Here is a 17,694-nt window from a genome sequence, read left to right on the forward strand (position 1 = left end):
AGATACACTTTAAATTATGATGACCAGGATGTCTATGCCATCTAATATGGCCATCAACATTTTTTTTAGAGATATTGGGTAGAAAGTTCATGTTGTAGGGAGGAGAGGACAAGGGTTAATAAATACTAAGAATCACGTCATACAGGGCCTTTTGCATGCTGTGATTTTGTTAATTGAAAAATGTGGTGTGATTACCTCACGCTGAGCAGTAAAATGCTATATCAGCTTGATGTAGGGGTCTGTAAATAAGTACATATGTGCCACAATGAACTGTTTCTCCATGGAAACTAACCTAAAATGATGTAAAAGTTTACCAGCTCTGCATGGGGTACATATGTCAACCACTGCACACATTATACTGTCACCCCAACAATCACCCCTCATGCTGAGTACAGAATTAATTCTGAAGTAACAAACAGAGCAAATCATGACTTACGTATCATGAAAACTGGGACCATGAAGAAGATATTATTTGTCCAAAAATGCTATTATTACAAACATTGCTACCAAAATAAAATTACTGCACCGAGAGAAGAAAATAATTACATTAGAGGGCTGAAGGACGTTGATAAACTGAAAATCTATAAAAAGGGTTACACCATATCCATAGAAATAGCAAACTTTAGTGTTTGGCATAATATTATATTATAGGTTATTGATTATGTATTTTCATTTTAAAGGGCTAAAATACCCCACACTGTTTTTGGTAGATGTTGGAGCATTACACTTACTAAAAATATATTGGTAAGATATCTACACTTCTGGGTCAGCACACCTATGGCAATTATAAGATGTTCACACTCTTCCTCTTTATTTTAATAATAATATATATATATATATATATATATATACGTACAGTATATATATATATATATATATATATATATATATATATATATAGGGATTAAAACAGAGCAGCTTGGAACATCCAAAGATGAATAGGAACAGTCAAACCTCCCAGGTGGACAGGGACAGGTAGAGTTAGAAATTATAGCAGAAAGATCTCACTTTTGATTTATTCAAGACATAAAAAAAAGCCAGGGGTAGACTCAGTCTTCCAGGTGCCATCTACAGTCATGGCCAAAAATATTGGCACCCCTGCATTTCTGTCAGATAATGCACCTCTTTACCCAGAAAATTATTGCAACAACAAATGCTTAGGCATTCTCGTGTTTAATTTTCTTCTTTTTTTTTTTTTTTCCATGTTCAGGTTTATTTATTTTGTTTGTATTGGTATGACACAAAAGAAAAGTAGAGAAACAAAAAGCCAAATCTGACACATTACACAAAACTCCAAAAATGGACCGGACAAAATTATTGACACCTTTAATTTAATATTTGGTAGGACAGCCCTTGGAAAAAATAACTGAAATCAATTGCTTCCTGTAACCATCAATGAGTTTCTTACACCTATCTAATGGAATTTTGGACAGCTCTTTCGCCAACTGCTCCAGGTCTCTCAGATTGGAAGGGTTCCTTTTCCCAACTGCTGTTTTGAGATCTTTTCACAGGTGCTCGATGGGATTTAGGTCTGGACTCTTTGCTGGCTAGTTCAGTACTCTCCAGCGCTTTGTCTTAAGTAATTATTGGGTACTTTTTGACGTGTCCTTTGGGTCATTATCCCGCTGTAAGATCCATGACCTCTGACAGAGACCCAACTTTCTGACACTAGGCCCTACATTGCACCCCAGAGTTCTTTGGTAGTCTTCAGATTTCATAATGCCATGCACACAGTAAAGACATCAAGTGCCTGAAGCAGCAAAGCGACCCCAAAACATCAGTGAACCTCCACCATGCTTGACTGTAGGAACTGTATTCTTTTCTTTAAAGGCCTCATTTATTTTTCTTAAAACAGTAGAATGATGGGCTTAACCAAAAAGCTGTAATTTTGTTTTGTCTGTTTACAGCACATTTCCCAAAATAATTTTGGCTTCCTCGGGTAAGTTTTGACAAACACTTTGATCAACTTTTCTCTTTCGTCCACATCCAGGGAGATTAGCTAAAGTTCTTCTCTAAAACCTTAAGTTTTCTTGGCTGTCGCTAGCCAACTCAAAGTTTCAGCTCCCTCCATACATTTTCTCTAGAATTAAGGTCCGGAGACTGGCCAGGCCACTCCATGACCTTAATATGCTTCTTCTTGAGCCACTCCTTTGTTGCCTTGAAGGTATGTTTTGGGTCATTGCCATGCTGGAAGACTCATCCATGACCCATCTTCAGTGTTCTGGCTGAGGGAAGAAAGTTCTCATCCAAAATTTTAAAAATACATAGCCCTGTCCATTGGCCACTTAATCCAGCAAAGCCAGCCTGTAGCATTAGCAGCGAAACAGCCCCAAAGCATAATGTTTCCACCTCTATGCTTGACTATAGGGAAGGTGTTCTTACAGGTCATAGTCTGCTTTTTTCTTCCTCCAAACAAGGCGAGTCAAGTTAATGCCAAAGAGCTCAGCTTTGGTCTCATCTGACACTGCACTTTCTCCCAATCCTCTGAATCATTTAGATGTTCATTGGCAAACTTCAGAAGGGCCTGTACACGTGCCTTTTTTAGCAGGGGGACCTTGCAGGTACTGCAGGATTACAGTCCATGGAGACGTATTGTGTTACCAATGATTTGTTTGGTGACTGTGGTCCCAACTGCCTTGAGATCATTCACAACAAGCTCCTCCAGTGTAGTTCTAAGCTGATCCCTCACTTTTCTCATGATCATCCTTACCTCATGAGGCAAAATCTTGCATGGAGCTCCAGACCAAGGGCAATTAATCGTTATTTTGCATTTCTTTCATTTGCGTATAATCTCACCAACAGTTGTTTCCTTCTCACCAAGCTTCTTGCTGATGGTCTTGTAGCCTATTCCAGCCTTGTGCAGGTCTACAAACTTGTCCCTGACGTCCTTTGACAGCTCTTTGGTCCTACACATGATGGTGAGGATTGAATGAAAGAAAGATTCTGTGGACAGTTGACATTAGAAGCATCTTCTTAAATTGACAGGACTAATCTGTGTACCACATGAGCACATACTGTAGCCAGTCTGTGGGAGCCAGAAATATTGTTGGTTGGTAGGTGATGAAATACTTATTTTACTCACTGAACTGAAAGTCAATTTATAATATTTGTATCATCTGGATTTTTGCTTGATATTATGTCTCTATCATTTAAAATACACCTTTGATAAAAATTACATACCCTTAATTTCTTCATAAGTGGGCAAACTTACAAGATCTGCAGGGGATCAAATAGTTATTTTCCCCACTGTAGTTCATGTTTTTGTTTTTTCTGTCTGTAATTTAAAATGAAGTAAGGTTGAAACCCCATACCAACTCATGTATATTCCAAATTCCATAGTTACATGATTAGTCAGGTAAAACAAAAAAAAAAAAAAAAAAACACACAAGCCCATCTAGTTCAACCAACAGAAAAAAATAAACAAAAAAAACTCCATATACACAACCCTATACCCACAGAGGATTCAGATGAAGGCAAAAAAACACTATAAAGCATTGTCCAACTTTCTTCAGCATGGAAAAAGTTAACTCCTTTCTGATTTCCCAAACAGCAAATGGATATTTTGTGCATCAACAATCTCTAGCGTTAGGAATGGCACCTGCATCCTTATTTATACATCTAACATGTCCAAAAATAGGAAATTAAACTTTAACCACTTGCCTACTGGGCACTTATACCCCCTTCCTAACTAGGCCAATTTTTAGCTTTTAGCGCTCTCCCACTTTGAATGACAATTTCTCAGTCATGCAATACTGTACCCATATGCAATTTTTGCCCTTTTTCTACACACATAGAGCTTTCTTTTGATGGTATTTTATCACCACTGGGTTTTTTATTTCTTTGCGCTATAAATTGCGTTTCTGTTATACAATTTTGCAAATTAGTAATTTTTCTTCAGAAATTCTGACCAACATTTATACTGCTACATATCTTTGTTAAAAATAACCCAAATCATTGTATATTATTTGGTCTTTATGAAGGTTATAGAGTCTACAAGATATGGTGCCAATCACTGAAAATTGATCACACCTGGTGTACTGTCATTTCTTTGAGACCCTAAAAAGCTAGGCCAGTACAAATACCCCCCAAGTGACATTTTTTTGGAAAGTAGACATTCCAAGGTATTTAGTAAGATGCATGGTGAGTTTTTTGAAGTTGTAATTTTTTTCCACAATTCTTTGCAACATGAAGATTTTTTTCCACACAAAACTGTCAAATTAACAGGTTATTTTTCTCACATGGCATATGCATACTTGCAACTACACCCCAAAATACATTCTACTATTCCTCCTGAGCGATGCCACGTGTGAGACTTTTTCACAGCCTCAAGAGAAGAAATGTCATCAGCACACCAAGGATTCCTCTAAAGGGTCCAAAATTTCATCAAGTGGTCACTTAATATACAGCAATGTTTCGGAGCCACCCAGGGCGCCTTGGTCAGGCAAGTGAAGGGGCCCTGCATGGCTCCAAATTGTTACCGTATATTTATTATGTGACCAATGAATAAAGTTTTGGACTCCTTCGAGGAATCCTTGGTGTGCTGATGACATTTCTTCACTTTGACTATCCACGGTTTGCAATCTATGGTCATTACAGCACCCAGCATCATTGAACACCCGGTTATCTTGAATGTGTGCATGGGGAATATTGCATTTGGATTTTTCACAGCTTAGCTACATACAGAGGCCCAACATGCAGGGAGCACCTTCAGGTGTTCTTGGGACACAAATTACACATATACATTCTTGACTACCTATCATACTTTTGAAGGCACTGGAGCAGCAGTACAGTGGAAACACCCACAAAATGACCTCCTCACCCAACGTATATTCTATAAGGGAAAATAATGAGTCTTTTGAACATGTCATTTTTTTCCATACATTTTTTGAAAATGAAGAAAATGAAAATGCTTTTTTTTACACATTTGTTACACATTTTTACGGCACTGACGAGCGCTAATGAGGATCCACTAATAGGGTGGCACTGATGAGTACTCACCGATCGCCACTGATGTGCACTATTGGGCACTGATAAGCACTAATAGGGCACTGTAGTGCCAGTATGGGCACTGTAGTGGCACGGCGAGCACTGTAGTGGCATAGACAAGCGCTGTAGTGGCACAGACAAGCGCTGTAGTGGCACAGACAAGCGCTGTAGTGGCACGGATGAGCACTGTAGTGGCACGGACAAGCACTGTAGTTGCACTGATAAGCACTATAGTGGCACTGATAAGCACTGTTGTGGCACTGATAAGCACTGTAGTGACACTTATGAGCACTCACTGATGTGCACTGTAGGGCACTGCTGTGTACTGATGGCACTGATAAGCACTCACTGATGGGCACTGATGTGCACTGATTAGCACTCACTGATGAGCACTGCAGTTGCACTGATGAGCACTTTAGTGGCACTGATGAGCACCAATAAGGCATTGTAGTGGCACTGGTGAGCACTGTAGTGGTACTACTAAGCACTGTAGGGCACTTATGAGCACTTACTGATGTACATTGTAGGGCACTGCTGTGCACTAATGGCACTGGTAAGCACTCACTGATGGGCACTGTAGGGCACTGATGTGCACTGATAAGCACTCACTGATGGGCACTGTAGTTGCACTGATGAGCACTGTAGGGCACCGATGAGCACTAATAAGGCACTGTAGTGGCACTGATCTGCACTGTAGGGCACTGCTGCGCTCTGATGATGATAAGCATTCACTCATGGGCACTGTAGGGCACCTATGTGCAAAAAAGCACTCACTGATGGGCATTGTATTTGCACTGATAAGCACTGTAGTGGCATCAGAGGGCACTGATGAGCACTGCAGGGCACTGTAGTGGCACTTATGGACACAGGTGAGCACTGTAGGGCACTGATGAGCACTGTAGGAGCACCAATATCACTGGAGGAGTGCCAATGGCACTGTAGTGGCACTGATGGCACTGTAATAGCACTGAAGGGCACTCAGGATCGTGCTTGCTCGAGCTGCTGCGGTGTTTCCCTCTTCTCTCCTCACACCGATACAGAGTGTGAGGAGAGGAGAGAGAAACATCACAGCAGTGTGAGCTGAACTGGCCATAATCCCAGTTTGCTGATAAGGGGTCACTGAATGGAGTGAGCACGTGGTAAAGGGCTGCTGTGATTGGTCCTCTACCCCAATCCTTGATGGACCCGTGGACCCAGCAATTACAAGCATTTCTGGATGCAAGAAGTGTGAGCACGGGAGGACCTCAATAGATGCCCTCCCAGAACTAGCCGGTGGTGCTGTAGTTATCATTCGGCTATAGCGTGGCTGGCAAGTAGTTATTGGTTTCCAGTTTCTATATATTCAAAAGATTGAGAAAACTCTTTCTGCATCTTTACTTAAAAAAAAAAGGTACTGGATACCATTAAAGTCCCATTTTTAAATTTTGGAACATATTAGATGTATATTTCTATATTTCTGTCTGTGACCTCACTGAGGAGATTTTCCCACACTTCCTGTCCTTGTGATACCTCTATTAGAAATGGGGGGGAGCAGCTGACATCAGGACAGATAGGTACAGACAGCAATAAAAGCACTCTTGGATGTTCCAACCCTTCCCCGCCTTACTAAAAATGTAGAAAAAGACAATAGAAACCTGAGTGGTTCTAACCCTTCCCCTCTCCTGTAGTAGAAACAAAATAAAAAGCTTTGGATGGATTCAGATTCATATTCACAATACTTTATTAATCCCAAAGGGAAATTATTAGGATACAGTTACATTCAACAAAGACAACAAAAACACAATAACGAATGGAAACAAGACACGATAACAACAATAAAATTACCAAAATTAGCACATTAATACCAAATATTATAAACCATACTATCCTATTAAAACACGAATAAATAACACCGACTGAAATAGACTTGGGCTTTAAGTAATGGATGGGAACACGTAACAAATACAAAGTAGGTGTTATCCCAATTTGCCTGTAAAAGTGGAATTACCCTTTAAGCGCTCATTCTGTAAAGTCTATATACAGTGCTTTGCGAAAGTATTCGGCCCCCTTGAACTTTGCGACCTTTTGCCACATTTCAGGCTTCAAACATAAAGATATGAAACTGTAATTTTTTGTCAAGAATCAACAACAAGTGGGACACAATCATGAAGTGGAACGAAATTTATTGGATATTTCAAACTTTGTTAACAAATAAAAAACTGAAAAACTGGGCGTGCAAAATTATTCAGCCCTTTACTTTCAGTGCAGCAAACTCTCTCCAGAAGTTCAGTGAGGATCTCTGAATGATCCAATGTTGACCTAAATGATTAATGGTGATAAATAGAATACACCTGTGTGTAATCAAGTCTCTGTATAAATGCACCTGCACTGTGATAGTCTCAGAGGTCCGTTTAAAGCGCAAAGAGCATCATGAAGAACAAGGAACACACCAGACAGGTCCGAGATACTGTTGTGGAGAAGTTTAAAGCTGGATTTGGATACAAAAAGATTTCCCAAGCTTTAAACATCCCAAGGAGCACTGTACAAGCGATAATATTGAAATGGAAGGAGTATCAGACCACTGCAAATCTATGAAGACCTGGCCGTCCCTCTAAACTTTCAGCTCATACAAGGAGAAGACTGATCAGAGATGCAGCCAAAAGGCCCATGATCACTCTGGATGAACTGCAGAGATCTACAGCTGAGGTGGGAGACTCTGTCCATAGGACAACAATCAGTCGTATACTGCACAAATCTGGCCTTTATGGAAGAGTGGCAAAAAGAAAGCCATTTCTTAAAGATATCCATAAAAAGTGTCCTTTAAAGTTTGCCACAAGCTACCTGGGAGACACACCAAACATGTGGAAGAAGGTGCTCTGGTCAGATTAAACCAAAATCGAACTTTTTGGCAACAATGCAAAACCTTATGTTTGGCGTAAAAGCAACATAGCTCATCACCCTGAACACGCCATCCCCACTGTCAAACATGTTGGTGGCAGCATCATGGTTTAGGCCTGCTTTTCTTCAGCAGGGACAGGGGAGATGGTTAAAATTGATGGGAAGATGGATGGAGCCAAATACAGGACCATTCTGGAAGAAAACCTGATGGAGTATGCAAAAGACCTGAGACTGGGACGGAGATTTGTCTTCCAACAAGCAATGATCCAAAACATAAAGCAATATCTACAATGGAATGGTTCACAAATAAACATATCCAGGTGTTAGAATGGCCAAGTCAAAGTCCAGACCTGAATCCAATCGAGAATCTGTGAAAAGAATTGAAAACTGCTGTTCACAAATGCTCTCCATCCAACCTCACTGAGCTCGAGCTGTTTTGCAAGGAGGAATGGGCAAAAATTTCAGTCTCTCGATGTGCAAAACTGATAGAGACATACCCCAAGCGACTTACAGCTGTAATCGCAGCAAAAGGTGGCGCTACAAAGTATTAGCTTAAGGGGGCTGAATAATTTTGCAGGCCCAATTTTTCTGTTTTTTTATGTGTTAAAAAAGTTTGAAATATCCAATAAATTTCGTTCCACTTAATGATTGTGTCCCACTTGTTGTTGATTCTTCACAAAAAATTACAGTTTTATATCTTTATGTTTGAAGCCTGAAATGTGGCAAAAGGTTGCAAAGTTCAAGGGGGCCGAATACTTTCGCAAGGCACTGTACTGCATACCGCAATGTCTACATTTATATTCCAGGCATTAGCACTGTTAAAGTAAAGGGCTTTTGGTGTATATTTATCCTATTTTTTCCTACAAACTGAAACTGGAGTCAGCACACATTTAGCTTTTGATATTTTCTGTTAGAATAAAATACATAACAGCAATATTTAATGCCAGCATGGCTTCTCCTGGGATTTAGAAGAATAGTTCATGGCCACAAATTTTTATTACTCTGTTTCGTGATATGTGCAGAAAAAATATATTACGGTACTTTATTTTCTTTATAGCCCTTAAATAACTGTCTAGCCTTTCAACATACTTTATATGTCATTCCATGGACATGCTTCTCGGCTACATACAGTACATTATGTTGTTTTTGTGTTATATTTGTTTTCTATTTAAGCGATTCTATATTTTTCATGTTAAGTTTACCTATATATAAATCTTTCCATTTGCATAATCGTTCGGTACATGCTCGATTACTTTGGTGTTAAGCCTGAATGCTACACGCTGGCCCTCCCCCACATTACTAACAGCGCAAACCGCAGGCCCCTGCATACAGTAGTATTGTAAGTATGAGTGGAACTTAAGAAGTTCTGTCTAATTTCCAAATCCTTTTAAGTGTAATTAAAGGCAAGGTTTTTTTTTTAAATAAAAAATTATGTCATACTTACCTGCTCTGTGCAGTTGTTTTGCACAGAGCAGCCTGATCCTACTCTTCTAGGGTCCCCCGCTGTTGCTCCTTGTCCCTCCCTCCTGCCAAGTGCCCCCGAGAGCAAACAGCTTGCTCTGGGGGCACCCAAAAAGGTTCGCTCCCGAGCCACTGCTTTGCATGTCAATTCACACACAGAGCTGCAGCTTGGCCCTACCCCCCTCCTCTCTCTTCATTGGCTTACAGGCTGCGATTGATCTCAGCCAATGTGGAAGGAGGTGTTAGGACCGAGTTTGCCTGCTGGTGGCACTGTGGTGCTTTGGGCGAAAAGCTTCAGTTTTAGTGTCCACCGGTAGGTGTCTCCCAGCAGCCAGCAGGTTCCAGCGATCAGCTCCACCTGGCCACATTTGCTGGGAGGGTACTTAACCGCTTCAACACCTGAAGGTTTACCCCCCTTCATGACCAGGCCATTTTTTTGCGATACGGCAGTGCGTTAGTTTAACTGACAATTGTGTATGCATAGTGCGACCCTGTACACAAACAAAATTGACATTCTTTTTTCCCACAAATAGAACTTTCTTTTGGTGGTATTTGATCATCTGCGGGTTTCAGTTTTTGCGCTATAAACAAAAAAAGACTGACCATTTTGAAAAAAATATATATATATTTTTTTAAACTTTCTGCTATAAAACATATTGAATAAAAAAAATGTAAAAAATCCCATTTCTTCATCAGTTTAGGCCAATATGTATTCTGCTACATGTTTTTGGTAAAATAAAATCCCAATAAGCATATATTGATTAGTTTGCGCAAAACTTATAGCATCTACAAATTATGGGATATTTTTATGAAATTTAATTTTTCTTTTTTTTTTTTACTGGAAATGGCGATTTTTAGTGGGACTACGACATTGTGGCAGACAAATCTGACAATAAGTGACAATTTTTGGGGACCAGTAACCCCAATACAGTGATGAGTCAAACAACCCCCTGTTCGCTTCGCACCAAAACATCTCGAACAGGGAAAATGTTCTAGCGAACATGCAAACTCCATTAAAGTCTATGGGACTCAAACATGAAAAATCAAAAGACCTAATTTTAAAGGCTTAAATGCAAATTATTGCCCAAAAAAGTGTATGGGGACCCCGGGTACTGCACTGGGGGGACATGAATCAACGCAAACATTTTTTTTTTTAAAACAATCTTTTTTTACAGGAGCAGTGAATTTAATAATGCTTAAAATAAAACAATAAAAATGAAAAATTTCCTTTAAATATCGTGCCCAGGGGGCCCCCACGAGCGAGCGCCCCCCCCCCCCACCTGAACCATACCAGGCCAAATGCCCTCAACATGTGGGGGGTGCTTTGGGATGGGGGTGGGGGGACATGTTCCTATTGGGAGTATCTCACTAAAAATGTAATTTTTGTTGCAGGGGATGCCTGAAATCCGACTTGTATCTTAGGGAGACTTCTGGGAAAATTGGTGAGCCAATCACACAAGTAAGAAATTATATTTCTGGGGTGTGGTCAGTATACATTCTGTGTACAGAACAGCTCTAGGTAGCCATATTGCGTTGCATTTTCAGAACATTACAACAGCTGCAGATTGAAAAGGAAAGGTCATTTTTACTAACATTCAGTTACAATATGACTTGTTTCGCAATTGTATACACTATATTATTTTTTCCCCCCATGAAAGTGGAGTTACCCTTCAAATATAATGTACAGCCCTTTTGTGTTGTCAGGGGCTGCTGTTAGACCTTCTAGATCCATCAAGCTGACAACCACTGCTCCACTGTATCTTTTATTCTCTCACTACGTGCTCTTGATATGAATAATCCCTAATATGTGTGTGCTCTACCAAATGCATAAAGGCTCATTTTAATTAAAAATGAAAATTAAGCCATAAAATACACACAGGGAACACAGTCTATCTAGCAATGCTTATACATTGTTATGCAGATATAGCTGCATTGCACCTAGCCACCTATGGGCCTGTTACACTTACCAAAGTATATAATTGGCTTGTCTTCAAGTCTGTTCCTTTCTGCCTGGGGTGTACCTGGAAACCCAGGATGATGCTGTACGTGGGTAATGTTAAAAACTACAACAGTAAAATCTGTCAGTATTTGCAGTAAAGCATGCTTGTTATTCTCACACTGTGGAACCTAAGGAGTTAATCCTGTGCATGGTGTAAAAATGCTGTTTGATACTGTATGCACAGATCCTTCCCTTCTTGCGCTGTTCCCATAATAAGACAGTTAGTGGAGTCAGCCTGCACATGTTCAGTTTGGTGTGTATTGCTAGAGAGTTTATTTTTTCTTGGGGGGGGGGGGTTGCATGTGATCAGCACAGGGCCAATCAGCACTGTCCAGACAGAGGGTCAGGGGTTCTGAATTCTGATAGGACAGCCAGTGCAGTATGAAAACTTCTCTTACAAGCTTTAACCAGGCACTAATAGAATTCACAAGCATGCTATATACTGCTGATGAGAAAAGGTATTTAGCAGTTTATAAAACAACTGCATTTCCATGTTCTGTCTACTGTGGGAGACCAGGTATAGTGAATGAAGGGTCCTGGGTTTAGTAACACTTTATTATACCTTAGTATATTAAGGCTGGCCATACACTATACAATTTTCTTGTTCAACTTTCCTTTAGATTTACCAAAACCATGTAATGTAGGGTCAAACCTAAACACTTTCAATTTGTATGCAATCAGGCAGGCCCTTGCACTTCATAGTTTAAGGTAAATCTAAAGGAAATTGAATAAGAAAATTGTATAGTGTATGGCCAGCCTTAGTCTCACTTTAAAACTACCACGCAAACAGATGTTCTAGGAAAACTGGTTGTCGGCAGAATATCCAGCCAAGGTATTCCTAATCCCACTCACTGTAGGCTTCTTGCTAAGAAATAGACCCCAAACCACATGTGGAAGCTTTCTGGAATCTAGCTGCAATAGCCCACTTAATGTGGTTCTGGAGAAAAAAGGTTTTTACCTTAATGCATGAAAAAACCTTCTAAGTGCAGCTTCCCCCCAGCCCCCACTAATACTTACCTGAGCCTGATCTCGATCCATCGATGTGCAAGAGCAGAGGCTCCCTCAGCTCTCTCCCTCCTCATTAGCTCAGATACAGCAGGGGGAGCCATTAGCTCCTGCTACTGTCAATCACAGCCAATGAGAAGGGAGCAGAGGCAGGGCTCGGGACCAAGCATGCACAAGTGCCCTCATAGTAAGCAGCTCGCTATGGGGAGAAGGGAGGAGCCAGGAGCGCCAGCAAAGGACCTGAGAAAAGTAGAATAGGGGCTGCTCTGCGCCAAGCTAGGGATGGGCCCCCCTGTTTGGTTCGCACCAAAACATCTCGAACAGGGAAAAAGTTCTAGTGAACATGCGAACTCTATTGAAGTCTACGGGATACGAACATAAAAAAATCAAAAGTCTTCATTTAAAGGCTTATATGCAAGTTATTGCCATAAAAAGTGTATGGGGACCCGGGTACTGGTCTGGGGGACATGTATCAATGCAAATTCTTTTTTTTTTTTAAACAATCGTTTTTAAAGGAGCAGTGATTTTAATGATGCTTAAAGTGAAACAATAAAAAATGAAAAATTCCTTTAATTTTCCTAAAATTTCCCCTTAATGTGCCTGTAAAGTGGCACATTTGTACGATCTATAGAGCCTGCTGCAGCAATACTGACATTTCTAAAGGAAAAAATGTAATTTAAACTTGATCGCGACTGTAATGTATTGTTGGCTGCTGGCAATACAGATAAGAAAAAAATGGTGTAGGGTTCCCCCTACTCCATACCAGGCCCTTCGGGTCTGGTATGGATTTTAAGGGGAACCCCATCCCAAATTAAATAATAATAAAAAAAAATGGTGTGGGGTCACCCCAAAATTAATACAAGACCCTTATCCAAGCATGTAGCTTGCCAGGTGAGGAAAAGGGGGGGGGGCGAGGGAGTGCCCCCCCAACAATACCAGGCCACATGCCCTCAACATAAAGGGTCCGTGTTGATGAGGACAAGGGCCTCTTCCCGACAACCCTGGGCTGTGGTTGTCAGGGTCAGCGAACATACAAACAGCCCATCCCTATGCCAAACCATTGCACAAAGCAGGTACAGTAAGTATACCATATTTGGTATTTCATTCTAAAAAAAAAAAATCACTTAAACTTTAAAGCTGAATTCCATGCAGATTTAAAAAGCCACCATTTTACTTGCAAAAGTTTTTTATTTTGTAAGACATATGTAGATTAATAACATACAATCTCAGGAAATATTGCATAAGAAAGGTATACAATGTGTCATATACAGAGCCCACTCGGGAAGGGACTTTGTAATGATAACAATGGCAACAAAGCAATACGAGATAGGCATGGTTACTAAAACAGTATTACTAAAACGTCTGAGGATCAGAACAGAATCCCAGCCCGCAAGCAAAGCACAGAAAAATATAACCGTGGACCTCCATGTAAGTTACAAACGCCCTCTGTAAACCAGGAAGGGGAACCCCCCCCCTGAATCTTATGAACTGGGGTTGCATATAATCACCCTCTGAAGATATAGGTCCTGAGAGAGGTAGATACCCTATAAGCCACAAGAAAGGAGGAAGTATGGAATATCCGAAAGGAAGAAAAGGAAAGGAAAAGAAGGAAAGAACACAAGAAGAGAAAGGGGATAGGAGAAAGGATGGAGATGCTGGAGTGGATGCAAGAAGGGATCGGGTGGAGAAAATACAAAACACAGACAATTAGGATGAGGGAGGTGAGATGTACAGACGCCAGGGTTCCCATACTGCTTCAAATTCCGCTTGCTTGTCACGGAAGATGCTGACCATCTTCTCCTGGGTCATGATCCAAGAGATTTTGCGTTTGGTCGCCCCCATTGAGACCGAGGGGGACTTCCAAGCCCGAGCCAAGGTAAGCTTCCCCCCCAACAACATGAAATGCATGAGCTTCAAACTGGTTCTGGGCCCTTTTACACCAGAGCCAAGAAGCAGCGCTACTTCAGGGGTCCTGGGAGCCGGAAGCCCAGTAACTTTGCGGATCAGACTAAACAATTTATTCCAAAAACTACGGATACGCGGGCATTCCCACCAAGTATGGAGCAAGGAACCCTGATGTCCGCACTCGCGAAAGCAAAGAGGATCAGTCCCCGGGTACATTCTGGCTAGACGGGTGGGAACAAGGTACCAACGCGTAATAATCTTAACATTAGCTTCAACTAGAGACATATTCAAGATACCTTTAAAAGCCCTCCGGAAAATGGAGTTCCAGGTGTCCGGTTCCCACGATAGCTCCAGATCCCTTTCCCAGGAAAGGGCGTAACCGGGCTTGTCAGGTGAGTCGATCAAAGCCCTGTAAATCAACGAAATACCTCCCCTCTGGACTTGAGCTTGTGCACACCAGCATTCATATGAAGTGGCCCGGGGTTCAACATCTGAACCTGCGACCATAGATGATAGGAAATGTCTAATCTGGTGCAACCTAAATTTTTCTGAGGAAGGCATATCAAGCTTACTCGTACAGTGTGCGACTGACAAGGGGCCCTGAGGCGAGAGGAAGTGTCCTATCCTGAATAGTCCCTTGTTGGTCCACCATCGAAAAGCCCTTATGTTTAGTCCCGGAACAAAGTCCGGATTGTTAAAAATATGTGTCAGGGGTTTGTGAGCCGAGATAAAAAAAGCCACCATTTTAACCTAGTTATAGACTCAATAAAAATGATTTAATTTTATTCTGCAAACATCTGGCAAGATAAACCTAATTTTCTGTATCTTGATATTAACCCCTGCTAATCCCCTGCACAGCAGCACTCAGGCCAAAAAAAGGAAAGAGCGAGGGGCAACATCGCAAGCCATATCAAAGCACATATAGCTGGCGCTACAAGAACCCTTACCTAGAAAGAAAAATGGCATGCGCAGAAGGGAAGGTGGAGACACAAAGAACAGGGGCTGAAGCTCTGCTTTAACTTTATACAACTGTGAACTTCCTGGGGGGAGGAAAGAGCGAGGGACAGCATTGTAAACCTGTTTAGCTTCACTACATTGCACAGAGCTAATCATCTAGAATTTATCTTCCTGGGGAGAGGAAAGAGTGAAGGGAAGCATTGTAAGGGGTATAGTGGTACTAAAAACCGCTAAAAACAGCTAATGCAAAAACACAACAAAACTCACATTTTACATGCTACAGTTACAGAACGTCCGGTGCGCATGAGGCCTAAATGCAATGCATTGCAGTTCTAATGCATTGCTGTTGTATATCTAATTTATTTATATATTTAAAGCACAAAGCCTCTTTACAGAGGTCAGTAGCTTAAGCTGAAAAATACAAGCACACAAGTCAGACTAGTAACTACTCCCCCCTACCTCCTTCCCTGCTTGTACTTTTAGTTGGCTCTGTGTAAAATTTTAGTCAGAGAGACATTCTAAAGGCAAACAGCCACAGCTGTGCTTGCTATTTAGGAAACCCAGAATGCGTCTGTTAAACCTGTGTCAATGCTGTACACTGTATGAAACGTTTTTTTTTTTTTTAATACATATATTAGAAATAGAAATAAATATAAAACATCAGCTAAAACATTTAGTAACCTAAACAAAAGAATTGCCAGAATATGATTGGTTTCCTGTAATTCCGTAAAACGAAATTCTTGGTAAATTCCATCTAAAATATAAAGCAGTAACCAACAAATGCGTAATGTTTATAACCTGTGCGCTCTGCCATATGAATCACATTTTTTTGTATATGCGTTGGACTATACAATGGGAGGGAGACTGCCCATTGCAATCTCTATTGTTCATGCTGGTTTTACTGGTACCATGCCCCCTCATATAAAAAACTGAAAAATACCGAATCGCTACCAAGATCAAACTAATAGGACTTTAAAGAGCCCAGCTTATATCTGCTCTATTTTTACCAAAAATGACCCAGGTTGTTCTGACCCTGCTGTTTCCATGCTGCTGTTTTTGTACCATTTGGATTTGATCTACACATATGTAACCCGGCTTGTCTAGAGTCTAAACTACGCTTATGCTTGACCCTCTTGTTATCAGACTCCCAAATACAGTTTGGCAGTCCTGACCTACTACTGCTAAGTAGCAGTATCATTGCTGCTCTACCTACATCTGCTGCAGTGCACTACAAGTACCAGCAAGCCTGCTGTGCCTACATTTCTGCTCATGGAGCGAGGTATGTGGGCAGCATGAATCTGATGGGGTAATAAAGGTACAATACCCCCAAGTATTGGTTCCAGGAAGAGGTACAAACAGGATAATCATATACGTGCTATATGACACCTATTTTGAGGTGAGCGTTTTGAGAGCACAGAGCACCAGGGTGGCTCAAAGTGTGTAAAGATCTCAGTTACCCATTGGGAGACACGCCATAAGGATTTATCAATTGGATTGTTTTTGAGCCATCACTATAAAGTTTACTATATGTATTCGATTCTACTGGACTTTTACGCATAGTAGCATCACATAAATTTCCCCCTAATGGACTTTATTTTAAAGGTTCAAACTATTGAGTTGGACACCGATATATTGTTGTGAAAATAATTGTACTAATTATTGGTAGCCACAGTTTTAGCCATTTATTTTGAGCACATAATCAGAGCAGTGCAGCATCCATCTTGTCACTTTATTAGGGCTTTAAAGTTCACATTTTTATTGTACAAAAGACTTTAAAAAGCTTCAAAATAGAAAATATAATAAACTAAATAAATAAAAATAAAATAAAATAAAATAGAAAAAATAATTAATAGTAGGGCTACATGAAAAAGGAAGACATCAAGGCCCCCTGAGATTAGAATCCCTACTGTTCCCTTATTTAAGATGGTCCGCAACATTTGAGGGGAAATTGCCTATTAGATTCTGTTCAGAAAGGATAATGCCCCAAGCAGTTTCCCAACTACGTCCCTACATCCTTGGTCCATTATGAATACCACAAAGTATATTGAGTCTATTAAGCACTATGTTTGTTTTATTGATGCACCTGCATAATTCAGTCCTTTCTGAACAGAATCTAATTTCCCCTGGTATGCAGTGGTCGTGATTCTGCTTTCCTGGTTCAAGCTGCATGTACATTGAATATCTATGACAGATAGTATGATTGTTTGTAACACATATACTGTATGAACCCGAATATCTGTGTACCTGTCTATCTGTTTACATTAATGTATTTGCATGCTGTTTATTTTTGCTTTGCTTGTAATTTCCAGATTTCTTTGTCAGTTCTACCTGAGGAAGAGGGCTTTGTCCCTGCGAAACATGTTGGAGATTCCTGCACAAAACACCCCATATAACCACCTGGGGATATGTTCATTTGTAACTGGTAACATATGTAACTGCGATTCTATCACAAATGGCACCTATGTGTTAGAATGTTTTTCTATTTTACCCTTTTTAAAGTATTT

At 40.6% G+C, this 17,694-nt stretch overlaps 1 protein-coding gene across 2 annotated transcripts in view; it reads right to left on the minus strand.

Annotated features, from left to right (window-relative positions):
• Positions 1-17,694, minus strand: part of MGAT5B (alpha-1,6-mannosylglycoprotein 6-beta-N-acetylglucosaminyltransferase B) — a 300,196-nt gene that overhangs the window by 140,990 nt on the left and 141,512 nt on the right. The window lies entirely within an intron of this gene.

Source organism: Pelophylax lessonae (genome assembly GCF_965119305.1).
Source record: "Pelophylax lessonae genome assembly, chromosome: 11".
Classification (NCBI taxonomy): domain Eukaryota; kingdom Metazoa; phylum Chordata; class Amphibia; order Anura; family Ranidae; genus Pelophylax; species Pelophylax lessonae.